This window comes from Manacus vitellinus, unplaced genomic scaffold (genome assembly GCF_001715985.3).
Source record: "Manacus vitellinus isolate BGI_N305 unplaced genomic scaffold, ASM171598v3 scaffold_1_pilon, whole genome shotgun sequence".
Lineage (NCBI taxonomy): Eukaryota > Metazoa > Chordata > Aves > Passeriformes > Pipridae > Manacus > Manacus vitellinus.
In genome coordinates, this window is record NW_021939396.1 from 2,894,017 (window position 1) to 2,917,388 (window position 23,372).

The following is a 23,372-nucleotide window of genomic DNA, read 5'->3' on the forward strand; positions in this document are numbered from 1 at the left end:
TTCGGACAGCGATAGGAGAGCACAGCAACTGCCCTGCTGCACCCTGCTCCAGCGCCAGCTGGGGGGAGCCAGGCTTTCCCCACAGCCTGTTCACAAGGGCTGTCTCAGCCACATCAAACCCCACATCCCTGTCTCTCTGTCAGCAGGGAATGAGGCCAGGCGTGGGAGGCAGGGAACCCATTCCCTGCGTGGATGAGCTGCACAGGAGCTTCGTGCAGATGAGCGGGATGGGGAGGTGCAGAGATGCACCCAAGGTTATGCAGAGAGCCCATGGCAGAAGTCAGTGCCTGGACTTTGGGAGAGGGAAAGGAAGGGGGTTGCAGTAGCTAAAGTTATGGGTAGGGACTCAGAATGCTGAGTGGGATTCCCAGCCACACAACCCCTGAGGCCTGATCCTGAGCAAATCATCTATTTTTCTTCCAATGCGGTCACTTTAGTTGCAAGACTAAAGGAAAATCCCACATTCTTGTGCCACGCAGGTTCCCAACCTTGGCTAAGGCCAAGGCAGACATTAAAAGTTTTGCCATGCCATGGGCCTCTTGCACTGGAGCACATGATCCCCCCAGCACAAGGTACATGATGGTCTTTGACATAACACCAGCACCAAAATGTTTCGGCCCACCTGAGTCCTTTGAGCAGCTCATGCCCTTTCCCTGCCTCCCTGTCACCACTGGGTTTCAGCTCAGTGACACCCCCCTCCCCAACAGCAGGTGATGAACCCAGAGAGACACTTGATGTGAAGGACCTGGCAGCAGAAAGGCACTTTGTCAGCCTGGGGAGTCACAGAGCAGCCAGGTGGAAGAAAGCTTCATCTAAAAAACCTCATTTAGAAAAGCCAGGACCAGCAGAGTGGGGATCTGCACAAACCACGTGGAGTCTGTAACAGCAAGGTACTGGTTTGAGTCAAAAAGCATCAACCTGCACATTATAAAGCCACCTCTGCTGCTTGTAAGGGTGCCCTTCATGTGCCCTCCACCTTGTGCTGCTGAGGGTGGGGTTCCTGCCTACCCCATGGATACACCATTTGGTTGCTTTTTAACACATAGTCTAATAACACCAAATGCAGATGAGAAACTCCCCTTCCTGTGAAATTCATCCCAGAAAATCATGAGTTGTAAAGCAGAGCAACTTACAGACCAACACTTTTCCTCTAGGTCTTAAACCATCACATATATTAAGAGGGAATTTTTTTTTCCCTCAACTGAATATGTGCTGATCTCATTCATCCTGGGAAAAGCACGGGGTGTTCTCATCCAGGCTATACCTGGCAAGCTGCACACACTGTGACAGAGGGAGAGAACTTCTGAGCAGGCTCTGCAGTGGCTGCTGCCGGGCTCCTTGTGGCTCATTCCCGGAGCAAGAGGCCGGCTCCTTCACCTGGCATTCTTGGGAGAGATGAAGGGTAAGTCAGCAAATCAGCTTTATGCACTGCAGTCATCCTATGCTTTCAGCCATGGTAGAATTAGCTCAGGTTGGGATTTGCTAGTAGCCGGGCAAAAAATATCTGCAGGGCTTTTCCTCCCCATCTCCACTTCCCTTGGAAGGAGAGAAGACAAGAAAACGTTTTGAACGCGCTGCGTTGGAGGCAGGTTGTGCGGGAGCCGCGGTTCCCGGCGAGGCTCTGCAAGCACTGCCGGGGAAACCAACGGGGAACGTTCCCGATGCTATTTTAGACACCGGCAGAAAACGCCGGCTTAGCAACACCGAATTCGACGGGGCTGCACAAACCCCGGACCAGCGACAGCTCGCCCGAACCGCAGGGACCCCGAGCGAGCCGCTCGCACCGATGTGCGGGCTGTCGGTCGGTCTGTCCGTGTGTTTGCCAGCCACGACGCTGCTTTGACATGTCAGCTGGTGAGCCGGCGCCTGGATGCCTCGGTGTCACGCAGGTAGCTCCGTTTGAGCCCTGGGGAGAGCAGCTTAGATCCGCTGACCGGGGTTAAAAATGAGCCGCAGTTAAGCTGTTGAAAGGGATCCGCGCTGCCGCCAACGTGAGTGCTCCGCGCCTGCCAGGGCAGGTGGAAGTTGCATGCCTGTCTCCAAGGGGGAATGCGGCTCTTGCCGGGTGACTGCCGGCTCCATCGGGAGCCTCCCGGCTTGCTTGCCTGGGAAAGGATGGAAAGAGGGCATGCTGCGAGGCTGCTGCAGCCGGTGGGTGCTGCTGAAAGCAGCGTGTGAGATTAAAGGCGGTATCTGAGCATAAAGACACCAGAGCAGACCCTTGGCTTAGGAAAAATGAGTATTGCAGGGCTGGGTACTGCAGAAAATGTCCCCTTCATAAGTCGGGCTGTGTTTGGAGCAAAAAGAGCAATTATGCAGATTCTGCTGCAAATCATTTTGGTTGGGTTAATTTGGGAAGAGGATGTTTGCTGGCAGCCTGGCAGAGGGGTTAAGATGCAGAATTACCGGATCAGGCTGGTGTTCTGAAATGGTAGAATAATCCCAAGGCAGAGTTTGTTGTGATTTATCTTCTGAGATTGTCAGGAGCAGGGAGACCTTAGCTTAGAGGGCTTCTCTTAATAAAATAGAAAAAAAAGATTTTGAAATACAGAGCCTGTTTTGCAAAGCCCAGACCCCACAATGATGGGCACTGCTGATACCAGCTGTCCTGCCTTCCCTCTGAATGCCAAGCCTTTCCAGAAAGGCAGCTTGTAAAGGCCCTGTCTCAGGGAAGTTTTTTACTGCCCTGGTTTTGCGCGTGGTGCATTCGCATGTCCGTGTTTGGGGGGAAGAGGCGTGAACTGCTCGTTGTGTGTTTGGGGGGAAGAGGCGTGAACTGCTCGTTGTACCCCAAACCTGACTGTGCAGCCATGGAGTTACTGTGGTGGGTGTTACGCAGGGTTGTGCTTCTAAAAGCAGAGCCTGGCTGGGTTGAACATGGTGATCCTTCCTGGAGCTTTCAGTGCTCATGGGTTTGGGCATCTCTTACCTAAAACTGGTTCCTGTTCCTCAAAAGCTGGTGTCAAATGCCCAGTGCTCCCATGGGACCTCCTGCATGGACACCGCAAGGATGAGAGGTCTTAGCTGATATGCAGCTCCAGCTGGGGTGACATAGTGAAAATGCCACAGAGGGCAGCTTGGCAGGGTTGATTTGGACAGGATGGAGATTGGAAAGGAGGGTAAATAGCAGTGAATCCTCCTGGAGAGGAGGTGACCAGGGATCAAAAGGGAGAGATGGCATTGGTGTGTGCTGGGACAGTTCTGGGATGTGGAGTGGGCAGGGGTATGTAAATACACACTCAGGTGACACAGGGACTGGTCCCTGCTCTAACCCATCACTGTCTGTGCTTGGCAGTGAGTGCACAAAGCCACAAATGAGAGATGTTGCACGTTTGCAAGAAAAGGGGAATTTGCTCCTTTCCCACTTCTCTATTAAACTTCATATTGCAAACTCTGCCTCAGCTCTCCTTCCAGAGGGAAAAGAGCAGTTGCTGTGAAGGCTCATTTTTTTAAAAGCAGTAGGATAAGAAACCTAAAGCACAACCTTCTACCAGCATAATTCTGGTCTAATTCCTAGTGGCTGTTTCAGGACTGACCATAAGCAAACCATTCAGCAGTGTAAGGGCACATCCTCTGCAGGAGCAGCAGCCTGCCTTGGATGGCTACTTCATTTTCTTTCACTACAGCTTTTGCACTAAATTTATGGCCTGTATTGTTTTGTCTATTGCTTGAGGACAAAGGGTTCTCTGTACTGAGCAACCCTATTAAAACATGCCTATTAAATCTCACCCCATGAAACCACAGGGACTGGCTGCTGTGGGCACTGGGGGCAGTCCTGCTGCGGGTACTAGTCTTGAAGGTTACAAGAACCAAGCACAGATCAACAGCACTGTTATCAAAAGCTGGGGGTCTACTGGTAGGAGAGCAAGAATGGTGCATGAGGGAAGGCTCACAGCTCCCTGCCTTGCAGGAGACCTTTCAGCTGCCTTTTACCTTCAGCCTTCACCTCAGATGAAAAAGGAGACAAGAGTGAAGGCTGTTGCTTCATGGCTTATTGACAGTTTGTCAATCAGGGGTTGGAAGAGGGCTCCAGTTAACACCTGGGCATTCCTGTAATTTAGTTCCTCCAGCAACTAATGCTGGTTCACAATTTGGATCTCTGGAAATCTCTTCATCCACCTCTGGAGCAAGGCACTGTTTTGTTTGGCAGGGATGGGACACTTAGTTAGAACCTGCTGTTGACGTGGGCACAGCATTTTATCCCTCTCACCTGAAGGGACAAAGCCCCACCAGCAAACTGCCCCAGGCTGAGCTGCTCTCCTGGGCTGACAGCCTCAGGGTGCCTCTCTCTGCCATGGAGTCGTGTGTCAGTGCAAGCTGCTCTGAGAACATGGATCCAGACCCAAAACTAGGTGAGGGCAAAGACCTCCAACAGCCCAGAGCGAGGGGGATTAAATCACATGCAGAGCAAACCCCTTGCCAGTGGCTGCACCGTACACTGAAGCAACTACACAGCCCACAGCCCTGACACAAAACGACTGAGGGAACAGCAGCCAGATCATTTTTCTTATGAGAATGCACCATTCTTGAGCAATTTTTCCAGTACATCCCACGCAAACAGGTTTTCCTTGAACACCACACAGTGGCATTTGCCATCTCTTGCCAGCTTGGTTTTTTCCTAATTGTAGGGGTTGGGAGGGCTCTCACGTAACACTTGGTGTCTCTGTGCTGGTGGGTACAGAGCCTGAGGGGCGTATCCTCATGAAAAATCCAGCACTAAACCATTTCATATGACCAGCTGTGCTGAAATCATAGAATCACAGGATGGTTTGGTTTGGAAGGAACCTTAAAAGATCACCTAGTTCCAACCCCAAGTCAGACAAAGTCCCACCTTTCTGCAGAAACCTGAGGCCTTTGACCTGGCACACACATACCACGTCCTTCCTCTTCTCATCATCACAACAGCCTTCCCAGGAAGGGCACATTGACTCTTTCCAGCTGGCATGCAGTGGATTACACTGCAGGAGCAGCGTTGATCCTTCAACACTGGCACTAGCTATTGTTATCCGTGATATTTTACTGTATCAGCTGAATTCTTTGTGCTACAAAGAGAGATGTGGAGAGAAATGTATAGTGTCTGACCTGGAGTTTGAGCTATGATGAAAACAGGGAGATTTTAAGCCATTTTTTGGCCCAATTTATCAACTTCCATTGCACAACAGCACCTCAGGGCAGCCAGGGTGTATCACCAGATACATTAATTAGCCTTCTTAGTTAGTGGTGAGTGATGGACATGTGCTATTTGTTCACAGCTAAGAGAATGAAATGGCCAGAGTCTCCCCCTTCCCACATGGGAGAGATGGAAGGATGTTTTTACGGGAGCAGCTCTGTTTCTTGGTAGATGCTTCTTTTTGATCTGGGTCCTTCATTTCTGTATGCAGGAGGGAAGAGGAAGCAAAAGCAGCACAGCTTCTCCCACTTGTCTGCCCCTGGTACCCCACACACTGACCTGATTAGAAGGGCAGGGGAAAAAAGGTATTTACCCAAGATGATCTAATTAATATTTCCAGGGTTGTCTCGTTCAATAGCAGACTGATATTCCAGTTCTCCCTTGATCTTGATCACCCTGAAAAGTCCATTAATTTTAACCTGTCGAAATAGGACCAGGGGATATAAAACTTGAGTTTCAAACAACAAAAAACAAGCAGAAATTGAGTATTTTCCTTTACTTGTAATGTGACACACTGAATAATGCTCAAAAGTGGCAAATGCCTGGGGAAAATTGTTTCATCATCAATCAAACAGTTTTGCAAGGGAGAGAAGAAGAAAATCCAACAGTCATGGAGTCCATGGATATAGTGGATTGAGCCCTGTCTTTCTGCAATGGAAGCAGACTGAGTAACTTCCAGTGTCTCCTGTACTTGTCCTGTCAGATCTATCTGAGGGTATTTGAGATCATTCTTAGTTTATCTTCAGACACAGGAGCAGCTTCTGTCTGGGATCATGACTGTGCCATTAGCTGCAGACTCCTGGGTGTGATTCCTGTGTTCATAGTCAAGCAAGTACCTGTTGGGAGAGGGAGAGGATGAGCTGGGTTATGAGCTGGGTTCTTTGTGATCCATGGGCCAATTTCCACCGCCAGAGGATTCAATGTGCTTTGAAAGAGAGGCGAAGGAGTTTGGGAAAACAATTCTCACACACTCAAGTCAACAGAGAAAATGATAAACACACAAAATAAAACACAGCTTACCTTTGCTTTAGCAACCTGTGAAAGCCATAGCAGCAGTGCTGCACAGGGGGGCTTGGCATGTTCTCCTCCAAGAATTAAGTAGCCCCAAAAGTGGAAAAACATGGACAACTGCCAATATATCCTGCAGTTTTCTGAGCACTCTGAGCATCCGAATTCACCTTTAGGCTGCAGAACAGGCTGCTATCAGGAAGCTTTGGCAGTGACAGTGGAGAGGCTGGATGCTCTTGGCATCCTTTTTGCCAAGCCTGTTGTGCAGCCAGGTCTGCAGAGCCGCACTGGGCACCACAGAGAACAGTGGCCTCTCCTGAGACTGGGCAGGAGCTGTGTCTCTCCACACACAGGACTGTATCCACTCCAGCCTCCGGGACACAGCCCTGGGAGCGACGGGGACGGGACACGTTGGCTCTTTGTGTGGAGTCTGGGCAGACACATCCAGGTCACTCGCTCCAGACAGCATTCATGACCTGTGCCTTTGCTGTTTTCCAGCCGCCCAGAGGGGAGCTCGGAGCCTTGGCAGCAGCCCTGCCACAGTCCCCAGGGTCCCTGCTGAAGCATGGCTGGAGCGTGTGGCAGCTCAGGCACTTGGGAAGATGCCACCACGTCCGGCTTGGATGTGATGTGCCTCATCCCACGGTGCCTTTTGGGTTCATTTGGGCGCTCAGCTCATTCTTCCGTGGCTGAAGGGAGATCCAAGCACAGGATTTAGCTCATCCTCCCCTTCCTTCTCCTCCTCGATCCTCTAGAAAGAATAAATGCAAAACAGAATGAAAGTCATCCACGGCCAAGGCAAGTCCATGCTAATCCCTCTTTGGAGTCTTGGCTGAGTCCTGCATTCAAGCTCTGGGAAATATTGGGAAATGGATAATAGAGCAGGAAATGCTGGATTTTGGTAGCTGAGAAAAAGAGAGGCACACATTACCCATGCCATAAAGAGAAAGGGGAGGGTTTCCCTCTCCTCCCCTGATTTGGATGCTGGAACTGACTGGACACAAGTGTCCAGACTGTGTGAAAAAAGACTGTGCCACCCTTCTGGTCAAGCTGAGGGACCAGACTGGGGAAAAGCCAATGGCTTGAAGATCACAGGCAGCTCATGTCGATGCCTACCCATCCTGAGCCTGCTCCTGTGGCATTTTCAGTAGACACCCTTTGGTGCATTTGAGAGGGAAAGAAAATCTGTCTGACAGCCCATTCCTCTAGCAGACCTTCTCTTCTGTTTCTGAGCCCAGCTGCCCATCTCAAAAAAGACTTTTCTCTGCCATCCTGGAGAAAGAAAAGAAAGCACAGGATCAGCTGAAAAAGCTGAACTGGCTGCAAGCAAACCCAACACCCTCTGCAACATCCAAGAGACCAGAAACTTCATTTGCTCTGTTTCTACACAACTGATCAATTGAAACCAATCGATGAAATGCTGTGGGTTGCTGTGTTCCTGCCTCCACCCCATGGGCTCTGCCTGATCTGAGCAGCAGATTGGAGCACACACAAGCACAGATCCTCCAGGGACATCCCAAGTCCTCCTGCAGGCTTGTTTTGGCTCTGAGAAAGCAAAGACCAGCTCAAAGCATTCATCCTGGTCATGGGATTTCTCATGGGTATTATTATGTAAAGCTCAGCCTGGATAAAATGGAGTTTGACAACCCTTTCCTCCCAGGCCTTCTCCCCATATATTCTCTGAACACAGTGGGCAATATGATGGGTTATCTGCCATGCAGGCAGGGCTCCTCAATGCCATCTTGTACCTCTCTATCCAAGCCCATGAGTTTAGGTTGCAGCTAAACCTTGTGCATTTTTTCAAGCTCAGCTTCTCCAGCCCCACAGGTCTCACATACCTTTTTCTTCCTACCTCACAGATCATAGAATCACAGAATATGCTGAGCTGGAAGGGATTCACAAGGATCATCAAGTTCAACTCTTAGCCCTGCCCAGGACCATCCCCATCACATCATGTGCCTGAGGGTATCATCCAAACCCTTCTTGAGATCTGGCGGGCTTGGTGCTGTGACCACTTCCCTGGGGGCCTCCCATGGACCCTGATCACACTTCACTCTTACTCATTTGGGATACTGCTAGATTTTTCTCCTAATTTCTTTATTTTGCCTTGCTTCCCAGCCTGTGTCCCTCCAGTGGTTCATGTCTTCCTGTAACACTAAACTCAGGTCTTCAGTCTCAAAGTCCTGTGATGTCTCTGACTGTAGCCATTCCCACCACCAACCAGCCCCCAAGGGTAGCCAACCTCCTCCTACTTTCTATCATGTCTTTGGAAGTGCTCCTCAAAAAACATCCAAAAATCAACTCTACCAGTGTCTGGTAGAAACACATCTTTGCTCCCAGCATCTGCATAATGGTCGTGTTGCCACACAACACATTGGCAAACATCACTTTCCTTCTCCACATTCCCGCTTGCCTGAGCCCACCCATTTTCCTATGTGTTAATCTTGTAATGGCAAGTGAGGGTTTGTTGCATAGCACAGCTTAGCCCAGCTGCAGCTTCTCGTCCTATGGCAACAGAAACCAGCATAATAACAGCAAGATGATGACTCATTAAAACCAATAACCTCAATAATTAGGCTTACTTAACTTTTCCAATTGTATAAACAACTGAGGAAAAAAACCAGGATCTTATGCTTTTCCAATATTTTTTCCCTTTTCCAGTTTCTCACACAGAAACTGTCAGTATTGGGCACTTGTCACAGACAAATTTCCTCTCTCTCCCAACACAACAGTAAATTCATGGAGTGAGGGGAAATGATTGCTTTGCCCATACTCTGTGAGTGCTGAAGACTCCCCAGCACCTCTGCCCTGAGCAAGGAGACCAGCTGCAGCCCTGCCTCGGTGCCAACACTGCTCCAGCTGCTGTTGCTATAGGGGAAAAAAAAAACAAAGGCAGAACTGTCCAAGTTTTGAGTTCCTGAAAAAATCTGTTTAAATCAGCAGGGACAGAGTCTGGATGAAATTTCTCTCCATATATGATGCTCAGTGGGTGCATCTCTGCCACCCACCACTGCTACTGGTTGAAGCTGTATCCTGGTACAGCCTCTTCCCTGCCACCCCTGTAACCTGCCCCTCTCTAAATAACCCGTACCTGCCACTGCTTCTTGTCAGAGGCAGAGGAGGAGGCTTGGACCAAGGGAAGAGCTGCCCACAGGATCAAGAGAAGGAGTCTGTAGGACAAGGAGTCACTGGAAGTAGGATCAGACCTCGAGAACTTGACAGTCAAACCTGCTCTGTAAACCTCACTCCTCCCCTCCCCAAAAAAACCCCCAATGAGTACAATAATATGGTGTTAAAAATGGAAAGTGCTTATGGAGAGAGATCAGCTGCTTTGTGAGGCAGCTGTATGTTCTGAAGTTCCTTTTGATGTAAATGTGTGAAATTACACATTTACTGCAGGATTCAAATGTAGCCATGGCAACATGGTCATCAAACAGTTGCATATGGAAGTGCAAATCCATACAGGTTTCTGGCTGGTGAGATTAAACTGCCCAGAGACAGGGCTCAGTGTACGCCAAGCCCAGGCCCTTCATGCCCAAAAGGAATCAGCTCTGGCTTCTGTGCCTGGGAAAAATTCCGTTTCTTTGCATCCAAATTGGCTCCATTCGAGCGGGCTGACCACCAAGCAGCTGCAGGAGGGCACTAAACAGGCTGTGCCCTCAGCAGAGAGGCAGCATCGTGCACCTCCCTGCACAGGGCGACCCTGTCCTCAAGGCTGGCTTAAACAAACCCCTTTGCTCAGCCTTGCAGGGGGCAGGGAGAGTTCAGCCAGGAGCTGTGTCTCTGCAGAGAGGGTTTAAGTTACACCTGGAGCACGGTCAGTCTGTATTCATAGAATCCCCATGCACAAAAACAGGCTGGGCAGCCAATGGCATCCCTTCTCCCACGGCGTCCTCATGTGACAGCAATCTGGTGACATCTGAAGAGGGGACAGCAAAGCTGGCGTGTGTACTGTCTGCAAGGAGGAAAGGGCTGTGCCCTTAGAGCCTCAAGACCACGACCTTGCTGGTCATTGCTTGGAAACAGGGCCAATCCATTAATTTTCCACAGTTGTCAGTTCCAGGCTGAGCCACAGTGTCACAGCCAAGGAAAGTCAGTCGCAGCCTTCTGCCTTGTCCCCTGGACGTGAGGCACGGTCTGAAACCTCACACAGACTGGGCTCAGATCAGGGTCCTGGTGTGCCCAGAGTGACGAGCGTATCGTCAGGTGCACTGTGAAACAACAGGGGAAAAGAGAAAGAGAAAGGGGGGGGGGAAAGGAAAAGGAAAAGAAAAAGGAAATAAAAAGAAGAAAAAGAAAAAAAATGGAACGTGCACCCCAGCACGGAAACAGGCCATTGGGAAGGAAATAAAAGTTTTAAATAGACACTGAAAGATTGGCAGAATTTGGCTGTAAATGAAAACAGAGTAGTGGAAGGGCAGAACTTTGTCCTTGTTTTGCTTTTTTTTTTTGTTTCCCAGAGACTTGATGTGGCTCTTTCACTGAGAAACACAAAAGTAGGGCACAGTCCTCCAGCAGCCACCCTGGGGTATCCATAGTCTTGAGGTTGGGGACCTGCGGCAGGAGCCCTGGCATCCCTCTGGAATCAGCTTAGTAGGACACCTAAAGCACCTGATGGCAATGCCCCCAGGCTGTCCTATAGGAATTCACAGGATGGCTTCCTTGGTAGGACGTTCCTAGAGTTAATTAACCTCTGATCCTGATTTCCAGCAGGAACACCTCTTGTTTCCATCTCTAGCAAAAAGCTCTTCTGGTGCTTTGTCTAACAGATGAGACAGCCTGCTTACACCTGGCACCTTCTTCTGCCGCAGGTATTTCTGGGCAAAATCCCTTTCTACCTTCCCTCCTGCATGGTAAACATCCCACAGCTCCACCACAGTTTCCAAACCTGTGAAGTCCCAGATCAGCTATCCTCCTGAGCTTCTTTCTCTGCATCTTGAGGTTTTGCAGCAGAACCCCTTTACCTTCTCTCAGAGACTATTTTGAATGGTGCTGTTTCACAGGGAAAAAAATATAGGCTCTCATCACTAAAGACACACCTTTTCAGTAAACACGAGGCTTTTGATTTTAAAGGTGACAAATAGTGCTTCTTAATTAAAAACAAAAAAATTAATTTCTCCAAGAAGATTTTGAAAATTAAGAAAAACTATTGCTGTGTTCATTGCTGTTACCCAGCCAATTTTCTCATCAGCTCCTGCCTGTGACCACGCAGATACAGGTCACACATATGGAATCTGCATCCCAGGCTGCAGCAGATTAGGTATCAGATTCTTGGTTGGCCGTGAATTATCACTAAAATGAAGGCACCCCAGCCCTGCCGTTAACGCTGCCTGATGCAATGCCCAGAGTCCTGTGATATGGGAGTGCCCGTGTCATCTGCTCCCCAAATTGGATCTCTGCTCCTTGAGAAAACGGACTAAACCCTTTTAAGAGGGGAGGCAAAGCTGTTGCCCACATCTTCTTGTTCCCCTCGCTGCAGCCCTTTCATCTCAACGCTGTATTAGCATTCTGGAGAGCACTAATGGGTCTGAAGTGGCTTAAAGCCATTTTCTTTATTGCTGGATTAGTGCTGGGAGGGTATGAAACTGCCGGCGCTCGGCTCCGAGCACGTCAAGAGCTTTCTGCTCCGAGCAGACACGAGAACTCAGAGCCCCAGCCCGCCTCACACAGCCCAGTTAACTGCTTTTATGAATGGAGTTTAAAACAACACACGCCGTGAAGCTGTTGCTAAGAGGCTTTTTTTTTTTTTTCCTGGTGTCCTGAGTGCTCCGGCCAATATAAGCTCCAGAGCTCCGGAGCACCACACAGCCCTGAAAGCAAGGAAGTGGGCAGGAAAAGCAAAGCACAGGTTCCCTATCTGTTCCCTGCCTGCCTTCAGCTGAGCAATTATACAACTCCAGATCTGTGATTATTCCTGGCAACGTTTGTTCATCTCATGGGAGACTTTTGGAACAACACGGTGCTTTTGTAGGGAGTGTCAACCACCAGGCGAACGTGCCTTCCAGATCTGATTTTTTTTTTTAAAGATGTAAGTAATTGTTTCTTTACAGATTGGTCTTTGCCTTTTAATGACTCACATTTCTACCTTGTCAGCTTTCAGCACGAGCCCTGCCCTCCCTCCCAGTGCTACAATCCTCCCAGATCTCACCCACGGTGCCAGGTCACCCAGGGTGAAATCCTGAAGGATGAGAATCCATTTTGTGGCATCCTGTCCAGTTGTTCTGCTTTGGAGGGCTGCTTTTTTTGGGGGGGGCTGCAGAAACTACGGGTACGGCAGTCAGAAGGCATAAAACTGAGGTACAAACCTGCCTCTAAAATATTCAAATAGTATTTTATTTTTTGGACAAACCTAAATTTTCACAGAGATGGCTACAGACTCTCAACCCTGGCACTGCTGCTATGCCAAGTGTCTCATTCCCATTCCAGCCTCCCGTGGTGCAAACGTGCTCTTCAAAATAAAGAGGGAGAAAGCTTAAATATCCCTAAAACTAATTCTTAAGCTTTGAGCTCAGTGCAATATAACTGCAATTTTTTAAGAGGGTTTTTTTTTTCTGTAACTTTTCCCCCTCCACCACCCTCCAAAAAATGTATTCAACATGAGGCAGGGAGCAATTATGGAAACTTTCAGGCTGGATAGTTAAAGCCAACTTGTAAAGTAATTTGAAACATAGAAAGGAAAATGTTTGGCAACGTGGGATAAAAGGTGCTGTGTAAGGGGAGGATTCTTTCTTACTGCAAATTCTCCTCTCTGATATGTTAATTGTGTTTGGCCTGATCCCTTGACAGTTCATTAATTTTTTGTCCAATTGCAGGCTGTTGAGGGCAGATAAATTTCAGGCTATTATGGGAACACCCTAGAAGTTTGTATAGAAAGGAAACTCTCTGTTTCCTGTATCATCCTTCTGGGGATCTTGAAAGAGTTCACAAAAGCCACTTAAGCAAACTTTCTTTGCTGGATAACGGAAGGAAAGGAAACTGTGAACAAGCAAACAACACTCAATTCCATGAGACAAGAGATACTCATAGGTCATTCCAGAGAAAGTGAAGTCCAGGAATGCAACACACACAGGCACAAAGAGAAGATATTTTGTACTCTGAAAATAACAGGAATTTCTGCACCTATGCACTATTTCTGATTTATTTAAAGGTAAATCCTGCAAACCACCAGTGAGATGGGTGGTGGAACATCTGTCTCTACAAGGCATGAAATCTTTCTGAAGTTTTTTTTGTCTTCAAATAATATATCGAGTTGGAGATGGTCATGGATCAGCTAAACAGCTTCTCTTTCTTCCTGTCACTGACAGCACGGCTGCCAGGGCTCTGCTACAACCAGCTGGGTGGGTTTTGTCACCTACAGGTGGAAGGTGAAGGTCTGAAGAGCTGTCAGTCTTCCTGGGGGATACAGGCAGAGCTCAGAGGGTTGGGGCAAAACATGGCATCAGGTGTGCAAATGCCTCCAAGCCCTGGAAATATTGGGGCCTCCAGTTCATTGGCTTGTCCCTGTTTGTGAATTCCATACCAGTTTTCTAAGTAGGTTGGTCCAACAGTGTGTCCCCTTTTCCGAGAAGTTTGAAATGTCTTGGCTTCAGCTGCATTTCAGAGGGAGATCAAAACCACAGACTGGATGAAAGGCTGCGAGTTTGTTAAAATAAGCTCTAAGAGGAAGAGATTTGCAAGTAGCTCATCTGGAATATGGATTCTGTGGTGTTTGATGTAAGTAAATCCACGTGGTAGAGAGACCTTGTGTCTGCTTAAACCACAGGAAAACAGGTTGAAGTTTGCAGCAAGGCACAGACCTGTAAGAAGAAATGGTTTGGGGGAATACTTGGTTAGCAGTAAGTTACCTATGAGGAGAAAACAGTCTATATTTCAGCTCAGCTCAGTGTTCCATAGACCCTGAATACTTCTCTGAACTTCTCAAGCCACACTCCAACCATAGCCCCACCAGACCACACTGAGAGCTCGTGGGGAACAGTGTTGCTCACCAAGACAAGAAAAATAAACCCCTTTTCATGGGCTTGTTGGGCGTCTCAGAAGGGAGGTGAAAGACCAAATGAACTGTGTCACTGTCAGTGTGAGTCTGAGAGATAAGAATAAACAAGAGGTGACTGGTGTCTGTACTGTACCTGTTGTATCATTGGAGAGAGGATTTCTGCCTCCAAGGACACTGACTGGCAATTTTTGAAAAGCATTTATGTAAATATCAATTGCGAATACATTTTTTCTGGCAGATTCTGCAGCATATGCTTCTGGTCTGACTAAAACCACTAACAGGGGGAGGAAAAAAGAGCAAGGAAAATAAATGAAATTTTTGCCAGCTGGAAAAAAAAAATTTTGTTTGAATTTGGAACAATCCACTCAGGCCAGGTCTTGTTTAATTGGGACTGAGGAGGGACTTTTCTGGCAGAAATATAGCTAATTACTTGACAGGAAAAATTCAAACTCCTCAAAACCATTTCTCCTCATTTCTTCTCAAAGTTATCCACAGCAACAGTGGTTCCCTGGGGAGCTTGTTAAACCTCCCAGACAACCTCATTGCTAGGAACTTTCTCTCCTCTCACTTTTATGAACTTCTTTATCTTAAGCCATAACCTCCTGAGTCTGCTCTTGAGGTTGCAAATGATCTCCATTCAAATCATCTGTTGCCTTTCTGTGCTCCAGCCCAGGTGAGGGCTAAGACATCCCTGCAGAGAGCATCCATCTGCCCAGCATAAATACACCTCCAGTCCAGGAAAATGGGCTGAAACCTACCCAAGGAGAAAGGTCCTTTATTCCTATTGTGACAGTAATACAAAACATTTGGTCCTATCAAAGTAGCCCTGGGTCTTTGAGGTGCTTGTCAGGAGCTTAGTCACCAGGCTCCCTGTATAACCAAGGAAAGGAGCTGCTGAACTAATAGGATTGTCCAGTGAAGAAGAGCAGCAGGAAAGCAAGTCTCCATTAAAATGTTTCTGGTCTTTTTGCTGTTGGCACAGTGCTTATGCACACAGCTCTACAAAAGAGCAGTGCCACCTCCAGATCCCCCTCCAGGAGGTTGTGGTGTAGTCCTGAGAAGATCTGGGAAGTGTTTGAAGAAGGTGATGAACTTGCTTGAGATGGAACTGGAAAATGCAGTTTTCCAGTTTTACAGGGGTCAGAAGTGAGAACTGAAGGGTGACTTGTTCTGTGAAAGAGCCTGACCAGGACCTGCCAGCCTCAGCAAATTCAAAAAACGTGTGGGACTGTCACACCAGTCAATGTGTGAGGTGTATTCAACAGAAAACTACTCATTTTTTATGCAGAGTTTCCCACCAAATCAACTACATGAACTGACCCATCCCAAGCCTAAACTTTTAAAATTCCTCAAGCAGAGTTCTGGAGTCCCACAGTGCATTGCCATGTATTTACCACCCAAAAATGTCTGCAAATTGCATTAATTATCCTGGATTCCAAAATGCTTCTATCCAGTAGAGTGGTTTATGGAGAGCACTGTATTTGTGTGGGCCTTCATAAAGTGCCTCTGTGGAGTTCAAGGAGCATCTGGGCAATGCTCTCAGTAATATGGTTTAGTTTTAGGTCCTGTGAGGAACAGGGACCCTCCCAGTTTGAGATATCCTATGATTCTACAGAGGATCAGCAGACGAAAAGTTGCTCCTTTTGGGAGCAAGCAGCTTTAAAATTATTTAAGCTGTAAAGTGAAACTAGAGCCCAAGAACAGCAATGTGCAGTATCCACACTGTGCTTCAGATAGAGAGACTTCCACAAACCCAACACTGAATGAAAATCAATGACTGGGCTGATAGTTCTAGGACAAGGGGAAAATTGCTGAATATACTTAACTCAAAACAACTGTTTTGAGTTAATTCCAAAAACTGAATTTTCCAAAAACTCAACTTTTAGGGGCAGCAGGGGGAGTGATTAAAATAATCCTAAAAAAATCTCAGTATTTTGTAGGGGATTTTAATGGCCACTCCAATCAACTTTGGCATTTTATTTTTTCCTCAAAGTTGGAAATTACTTTCATATGAAACACTTCAGGGTCTGCAGCTGTTTGGTTCTCTGGTTGTGTTTGGAAATTCAAGCAATTAGAATAAAAAGTATTCAGTCAATTCAGTTTCTCAGTCATAACTAAAACAGCCTGCTTGGGGTTATTCTTGAAACTTGGGTTGCTTAAGTCATTTAAATAGATTTCTATTTCAGAAACAACATGAGAGCCAACAATTTCACAATTAAAAGCTCGAGGGCTACAAAACTTGGCTTCACCTAAGACTCTTAACATTGTTTTTCATTATCTTAATCACTAGTTTCTTTACATACTAATTTTCCATCCCGTTGCCAACCAGTGCCAATCCAACTTGCTTTTTCATCACCCAGGTGAGTGTTACTCATGTTTTCATGGAAATGTGAAAAAAAAAAACAACTGAATACAGTCAGCACAACAGTGTCTATTTTTGCGACTGCTCATGGACCTCTGCTAACACTGAGTCATAGCTGCTGAAGCCACTAGCTCAGGTGTAGCTGCAGAGTTGTTTCCTAGGATTTTCCAAAAATACGGAGAAGGCTGATGGTTTCGCAGATGCAGTTTTGATGACACAGGGCTAAACAATTTGTTTATGCTGGGACCCAGAATATTGCAAACACCAATTAGGTATGTGACCGATTAGGCAAGGGAAGAGATGAGATAAATCACAGCACGTAGTTGTAACAGGCCTTAGCAGAGCAAAGAGTAAAGTGAGTCCTCCAGGAAGGCTACAGAGGCTTCAGGTCCCACCTGGTGATCAAAACAGATGTGCCCAGTAACACCTGCACAGTTTGGATCCAGCTGGAGCCATAAGGCTGCAAAACAAGCAGGCAGCGTGAACAGGGATAAATGCTCAGTTGACTAGAGGTCATCATTTAGTGTCTAGAGCTAAAACTAAACACTTGTGATCAGATAAAATGCAGTATTTTGTTCTGCTCTGGGCTAGCCCAACAGATTAACAACTATTAATTAATCCACAAAACATTATGTTGTTATGAGAAAGCACTAAGTAACCAAGAATTATAGAATGGTTTGGTTGGGAAGGGACCTTCAAGACCATCTAGTTCAAAACCCTTGCCATGGGCAGGGAACACCAGACGAGGTTGCTCCAAACTCCATCCAACCTGGTCTTGAACACTTCCAGGGATGGGGCATCCACAGCTTCTCTGGGCAACCTGTTCCAGTCCCTTACCACCCTCTGAATAAAGAATTTCTTCCTTATATCTAATCTAAATCTCCCTTCTTTTGGTTTAAAACCCTTCCCCCTTGTGTTACCACTTCCATATAAAAAGTCCCTCTCCACTTTTTTTATAAGCTCCCATTAAGCACTGAAAGGCTCTAAGATCTCTTGGGTGAAAGTTCAGCAAATTTGACTCTCTGGTATGTGGCAGGAGCCTGTGCAGACAGAAAACTAACTGGTCTTTTTTAGATATTCACCAGTGTAAACTGGCAATAATACCAGTCAGCTTTCACCAGGGTAAAGCTAATACGAATGAAAACTTGAAAATCACCTCAGACTTAAACACCCTCCTGTATTTCAGGTTTTGGTTCAGGATTTTGGTTCTTTGCACATCCAATATGACGAAAATGTATCTGTTTTTCAATAAAAGTGGAGCGATCGAAACACAAATATCCCTGTGCCGCAATGGAAACCTCATAAACATCACAGTCATGGCTTCATGAGGCAGCTCAGAAGAAAAACTGACTAATCTCAGCTCATTGCCCAAGCAGAGAGAAACAGAACGAGTAAATAGCATTTAAAAAAAAAAGAGATTCTGGTCTCTCCATGGCAAGGGAAGCAGTGACTGAACTGAACAAGCCATGCACTTCTCAAGTGCTGTCTAGCAGCGTCTTAACTGCTCTTGGCGCTTGAGGACTGAAAGCCACAGTTCTTGAAGGACTGTCAAGTCACCCCTTGTCACCTATAAACTGCTCTGGAGCTTAATTCCTCACAGTTTTATTGTGAAGATAATTATAGACCATATAAACTCAAGAGGCAGGATAATTTTTGCAGCCATTAATACCAGCTTTTAGCTGTGCAAACCAGGAAAATAATGACAGGGAACTCTTATTCTTCAAGGCATGAACTCATGATGAGACCTCACAAGTGGCAGCAGCAGCAAACCCCATTTTACAGCCTGCAAGGGCCTCTTGGGATGTAACAGCTATCATGAGCTGGTTTTTTTCCATATGGGGATGGTATGGGAAGGTATAGCTACTGCTTTTAGAATCCTAGAATCATTTCAGTTGGAAAAGACGTTTAAGATCATAAAACCCAACCATTAAACCAGCACTGCTAAGTCCACAATTAAACCATGTCCCCAGGTGCCTCATATACATGTTGTTTAAATGTCTTCAGGGATGGTGACTCCACCACTTTCCTGGGCAACCTGTGCCAGTGCTTGACTACTCTTTCTATGAAGACATTTTTCCTAATATCCAATCTAAACCTTTCCTGTGCAATCTGAGGGCATTACCTCTGAGCCTACTGCTTGTTACCTGAAGAAGAAACCAACCCCTACCTGGCTACACCCTCCTTTCAGGTAGTTGTAGAGAGAAGGTCCCCCCTGGAGCTTCCTTTCCTCCAGGCTAAACACCCCCAGCTCCCTCAGCTGCTGCTCATCAGACTTGTGCTCCAGACCCTTCCCCAGGTTATTATCCTTCTCTGGACACACTCCAGCACCTCAATATCTTTCTTGTCATGAGGGGCCCAAAACTGAACCCAGGATTCGAGGAGGGACCACACCAGTGCCCAGTACAGGGAGACTCCATGTTCCAGCTCTGGAGGAAGGCAAAGACATCTTCACCATCCTGTTTGCTCAGGACTGTTGACATTGCTCTGGGGTGACATGAACCAACTGGCTCCAGATGGGTGGACTTTGGGCTGGTGACAGGGCAAAGGGCTGAGTCACACTCTATACCTGCAGGTCCTGTTGGAAGCCATTTGGCTCTCAGACTTCAAAGTCAATTTTGGCCACCACAGGCCACCTGAACTGACCTGCAAATCTGCCTATCCGGGTCCCAGTCAAAAATTCACAGGGTCTCCTGCCATTCATAAAAACCTTCTTGAGACTCATCTACATCAGGCAAAATATCTTTGGTTGACTTGCCAAAAGTCTGCATCTGTAGAAAACAGAAGCATCCCAATGTCTTTAGGGGGGGAAAAAAGGCATCAAGGGACACACGCTACTTTATACAACCATTAAAGTTCCAGCGTAATGACAGTTTCATGGGGAAGGGTAGGGAGAAGGGTAAAGAGCAGCTTCAAGCTCAGAGCCTGGGTTTCCCATCAGATATTTCACCCTTGGTGAGAGATACCCCGGGGCTAAATTACAGGCCAAATGTGTAAAAGTTGAGACTCACTTTTTCGTGTCTTGTTTACAAGTATCCTGGCTGGGAGACCTCACCTGGGCTTCTGGGTGCTCAGATTTGCTTCAAGCGTAGCCTCGGGCTTCCCAAACCCATGGCCACTCCCAATTAGGAGACACCTCGGAGAGCTGGCTGTGTCAAACACCATTACATCTGAAAGCAAGTCAAAACAATCCCGAGGGCTTCTGTCCATTCACATGAAGAATTACCTTTTTTTTTTGAAAGTCACAGCTTTGAAAGGATTTAGGAGCAGCGGCAGTCTCAGGAGGTTTGGATGAGTTTCATATAAAGCAATTCACACTAGATCTGAACACTGGCAAACAGTCAGCTAAATCCATTATCGCATGATAATGCTCAAACATTTCATTAAGTCCTAACCAGCTGTCCTCTGCTCCCTTACCCCTTTCATCATACAAACATTTCTTTAACTGTCTGAGGGAGGGGAGAGGGAGGATCAGATGCAGCCTTGTAAAATTCCTTCACCCGCTTGGCCCGCAGCAAAGTTATTTCTTTTGACACGTGTGTAAAATAATATTGGGGGTGGTGTTTGTTTGGCTTGGCTGGATGGTGAGTTTTCATAACAATTTGGGAAGCCAAGTACCTGTGAAATGGAGTACAGAGAACTCACAGCAGCTTGTTGACAATCCTGCCAGCTGGTTAATTAACATATCTCGTTAAATAGGGAAGACCCCTCGCTCCAGTGTCTACGCCAAGACACAAGGCAAGGCGTTCCGAGCACGATATTGCTCCCTAGTGTTCTGAGGTCCCATAAGTTATTTCTTTCTTAAAGTTCTCGGGCACTCCATGCCAAACAAACCAGGGGAAGCGAGAGATTGATACCTTGGGGGGTTCTCCAACTTCCCAGCTCACAAAGTGGATATGTGCATAAGAAGAGTCAGAGAGATTTTAAGGTGACTTCAGGGTGCTTTCTTCAGGGAAAGCTTTCTCCGAAGTGCCTCAAATCTCTACACACTGCGCAGGGATGCTCCAAGGAACAGGATTCATCACCCTGCTGAGGAGAGGCAGACCCTCACCCACACCGGGGAGCAGAGTGTGTCTCTAATTCCCTCTAAACCACAGTTCAGGGGCTTTTCTCCCAGTCCCTCTCCCAGGCAAACATAGCACACGCCTGGACAGCACATCAGTCTCCTGACTGACACTCATTTCTCCCCTGCCAAGACATGAGAATGCGTTTATTTATTATGGGTTAAATATTTGGAGTTGAGTAAGAACCTTAGAGGGAAAAGGTGGGTCTGCTTCCTTGGGTATTTTTTTTTCCACCCCCTCACTCTTGTTATAAAAAAAATTGGATTTTTTTAAACTAAAATGTTTGTTTTATGGAAAATTACTCTTTCTGACTTTAGGCTCAGCTAAGGGCTGACAATTAACAACTCTTGAGCAAAAATAAAACGAGGAAATACAATGGAGAAATATCTGGACACGTCTGGACATGTCCGGACATTGCCAGAACGGTCTAAAATGTCAGGGTGAGGTAAGAATCACGCTTTGCCACAAAAGCAGGCAACAAAAGGACTAAAAAAAAAAAGTACTTTTAAATTTTTTTTAGCTATTTTAAAGCAGAGTGTCAAAACATTAGGTAGTCCAGTCTGCCACAAACCTATGAGTAACAAGAAGCACACCTTAGAAGTTGTAACTACATCTTGAGATCCCTTCTCAGTGTTTTCAGGTGTGTTAGGGTCTCATAGAATTTCCACTAAAATCGCCGAAGTCTTTTCTCTCACCACGGGGTCATTAGGCTTTTTTACTTCTATAAATACAGGCACATTTTGTTTCTTCCATGGAATAAACTGCATTGTTTTATTAAGCAATATCACAGCTGTGATACAAAGGATGTTGTTCTACTGTCAAGAGTAGGTGTTACACTGGGTTGTCATCAGTGTGGTAGCTTTATCTTCACCATTTGGCTAATTAAGATAATTATTTTGCCACTTTTTGTATCTATAAACATCAGTAACATGTCTTAAAAACAATCATTCTTCTAACAGACTTCGGGAATCCTCACCAGAGGATGGATAGTTTACTGAGTTGTGCATGACTGTGGTCATGCAAGCTTTTCAGCTGAATTAGCCTAAAAATAAATACATATTGATAATAGCATTGTAGAATAAATTATTAATGCCAGTTTTTGTTTCTTTAGGGCTTGTACTAGAGCCTCTTTGTTAGACTCCAGATTCATCTTGGTTTTTAATAGCACATAGATGTGTACAGTTCTTCCATTTTGCCTTCTGTGGTTTTCCTTTTCTGAAGTCTGGTATGCTTCGTGGTTTATTTATTCATGAGCTGCAGAGAAAGAAGTTCACCATAAAAAAAAATTGTTTTGGAATATATACTTAACGGCGTGTCAAGAAACAGAAAACAATTACACTTACGCAACGTAACGTGCATTTTTACACGCCGCTCGCATGCTGCTTTATGCCTCCCCAGTTTATGTAAGTAATGAAAATTAAATATCATGCTACTCTGCCCAATGTAGTCAGCACAATTAAGGCTAGGAGATGTTAACTGGGAATAAAAAGAACCATGGTCTCTTATGGCAAGTTTGCAGCGGGTGCTTCCAATGTGGCAGGGCTGTGGCTGCCACAGGGAATGAAGCGTTTTAATGTCCTGGGGGTTGCTGGGCGCTGTGTGTTGAGGGTTGTGTTCCACAGATGTGACAAATACATGACAAATGCCACATGTCACCCTCACCATGGTGGCCTGGCACACACATCCCATTGCAGTGCTAGGCTGGACATGAGAGATGCCTCGTGGCCTCCGGAGAGCAGCAGGGGTGAGGCAATGTGGCAGGATGGGAACCTTCCCTCTGGCCAAACATGAGGAAAGGTGTTATTTTTCCTCACGATGAAGGACAATTCTGGCAATTTTGGGCCAGAGTGTTTGCAATATCTCAGGTAGAGAAGGGCACCCATTCCTGCACTTTCCAAGCTGTTGGTTCGGAGCTGTGCTTGGCACAACTTTGCCTGACAGGGACAAGGGACTCCTTGTCATGTTTCTGTGCAAACACCCAATACCTCAGTGGGTACAGCACAGGTGGAAGGCTCCATTCACCCTCAAGTTGCCACTTGGGCTCCCTTTCCAACCAAGAACCCCTCTTCAAACCGAGAGCGGTGCCAGCAGGCTCATCCTTCCCCGCCACGCAGCAGGAATAGCCCTGACACAAAATGGGGAATGAGATGCTGGAAAGCAGTGCCATGGAAAAGGGTCTGGGGGTCCTGGTTGATGGCAAGTTGAATATGAGTCAGCAGTGCCCTGGCAGCCAGGAGGGCCAACCGTGTCCCAGGGGTCATCAGGCAAAGCATCGCCAGCCAGGCCAGGGAAGAGATTGTCCCACTCTGCTCTGCACTGGAGTGTCCCCACCTTGAGTACTGTGTGCACTTTTGGGCACCATGATATAAGAAAAATATTAAGCTATTAGACAGTGTCCAAGGGAGCACTACAAAGATGGTGAAGGGCCTTGTGGGGAAGCCATATGAGGAGTGGCTGAGGGCACTTGGCTTGTTCAGCCTGGAGAAGAGGAGATTGAGGGAGACCTCATGGCAGGTACAACTTGCTTGTCAGGAGAAGTGGAAGGGCAGGCACTGATCTTTGCTCGCTGGTGACTAGTGACAGGACCAAAGGCAAGGGCATGAAGCTGTTTCAGGGGAAGTTTAGGTTGGATATTAGGAAAAGGTTTTTCACTCAGAAGGGTGGTCGGGTACTGAACAGGCTCCTCAGGGAAGTGCTCAAGCACCAAGCCCGACAGAGCTCAAAGAGCATTTGGACAACGCTCTCAGGCATATGGTGGGATTTTGTGCAGGACCAGCA

The 23,372-nt window shown here is 46.9% G+C and overlaps 1 protein-coding gene across 2 annotated transcripts in view; it reads left to right on the forward strand.

The window, feature by feature from the left end:
• The first annotated feature begins 1,205 nt into the window (after window positions 1-1,205).
• The window catches only part of SLC45A4 (solute carrier family 45 member 4), an 88,675-nt gene continuing 66,508 nt past the window's right edge, over window positions 1,206-23,372 (forward strand). Inside the window, exon 1 of one of the 2 annotated variants that reach the window (XM_018075495.2) lies at window positions 1,206-1,402. The gene's annotated coding sequence lies outside the window, so the exon portion shown is untranslated. Of the gene's footprint in view, window positions 1,403-1,906; window positions 1,992-23,372 lie in introns of those variants that run through there. The other variant, XM_018075503.2, reaches the window with a different exon arrangement.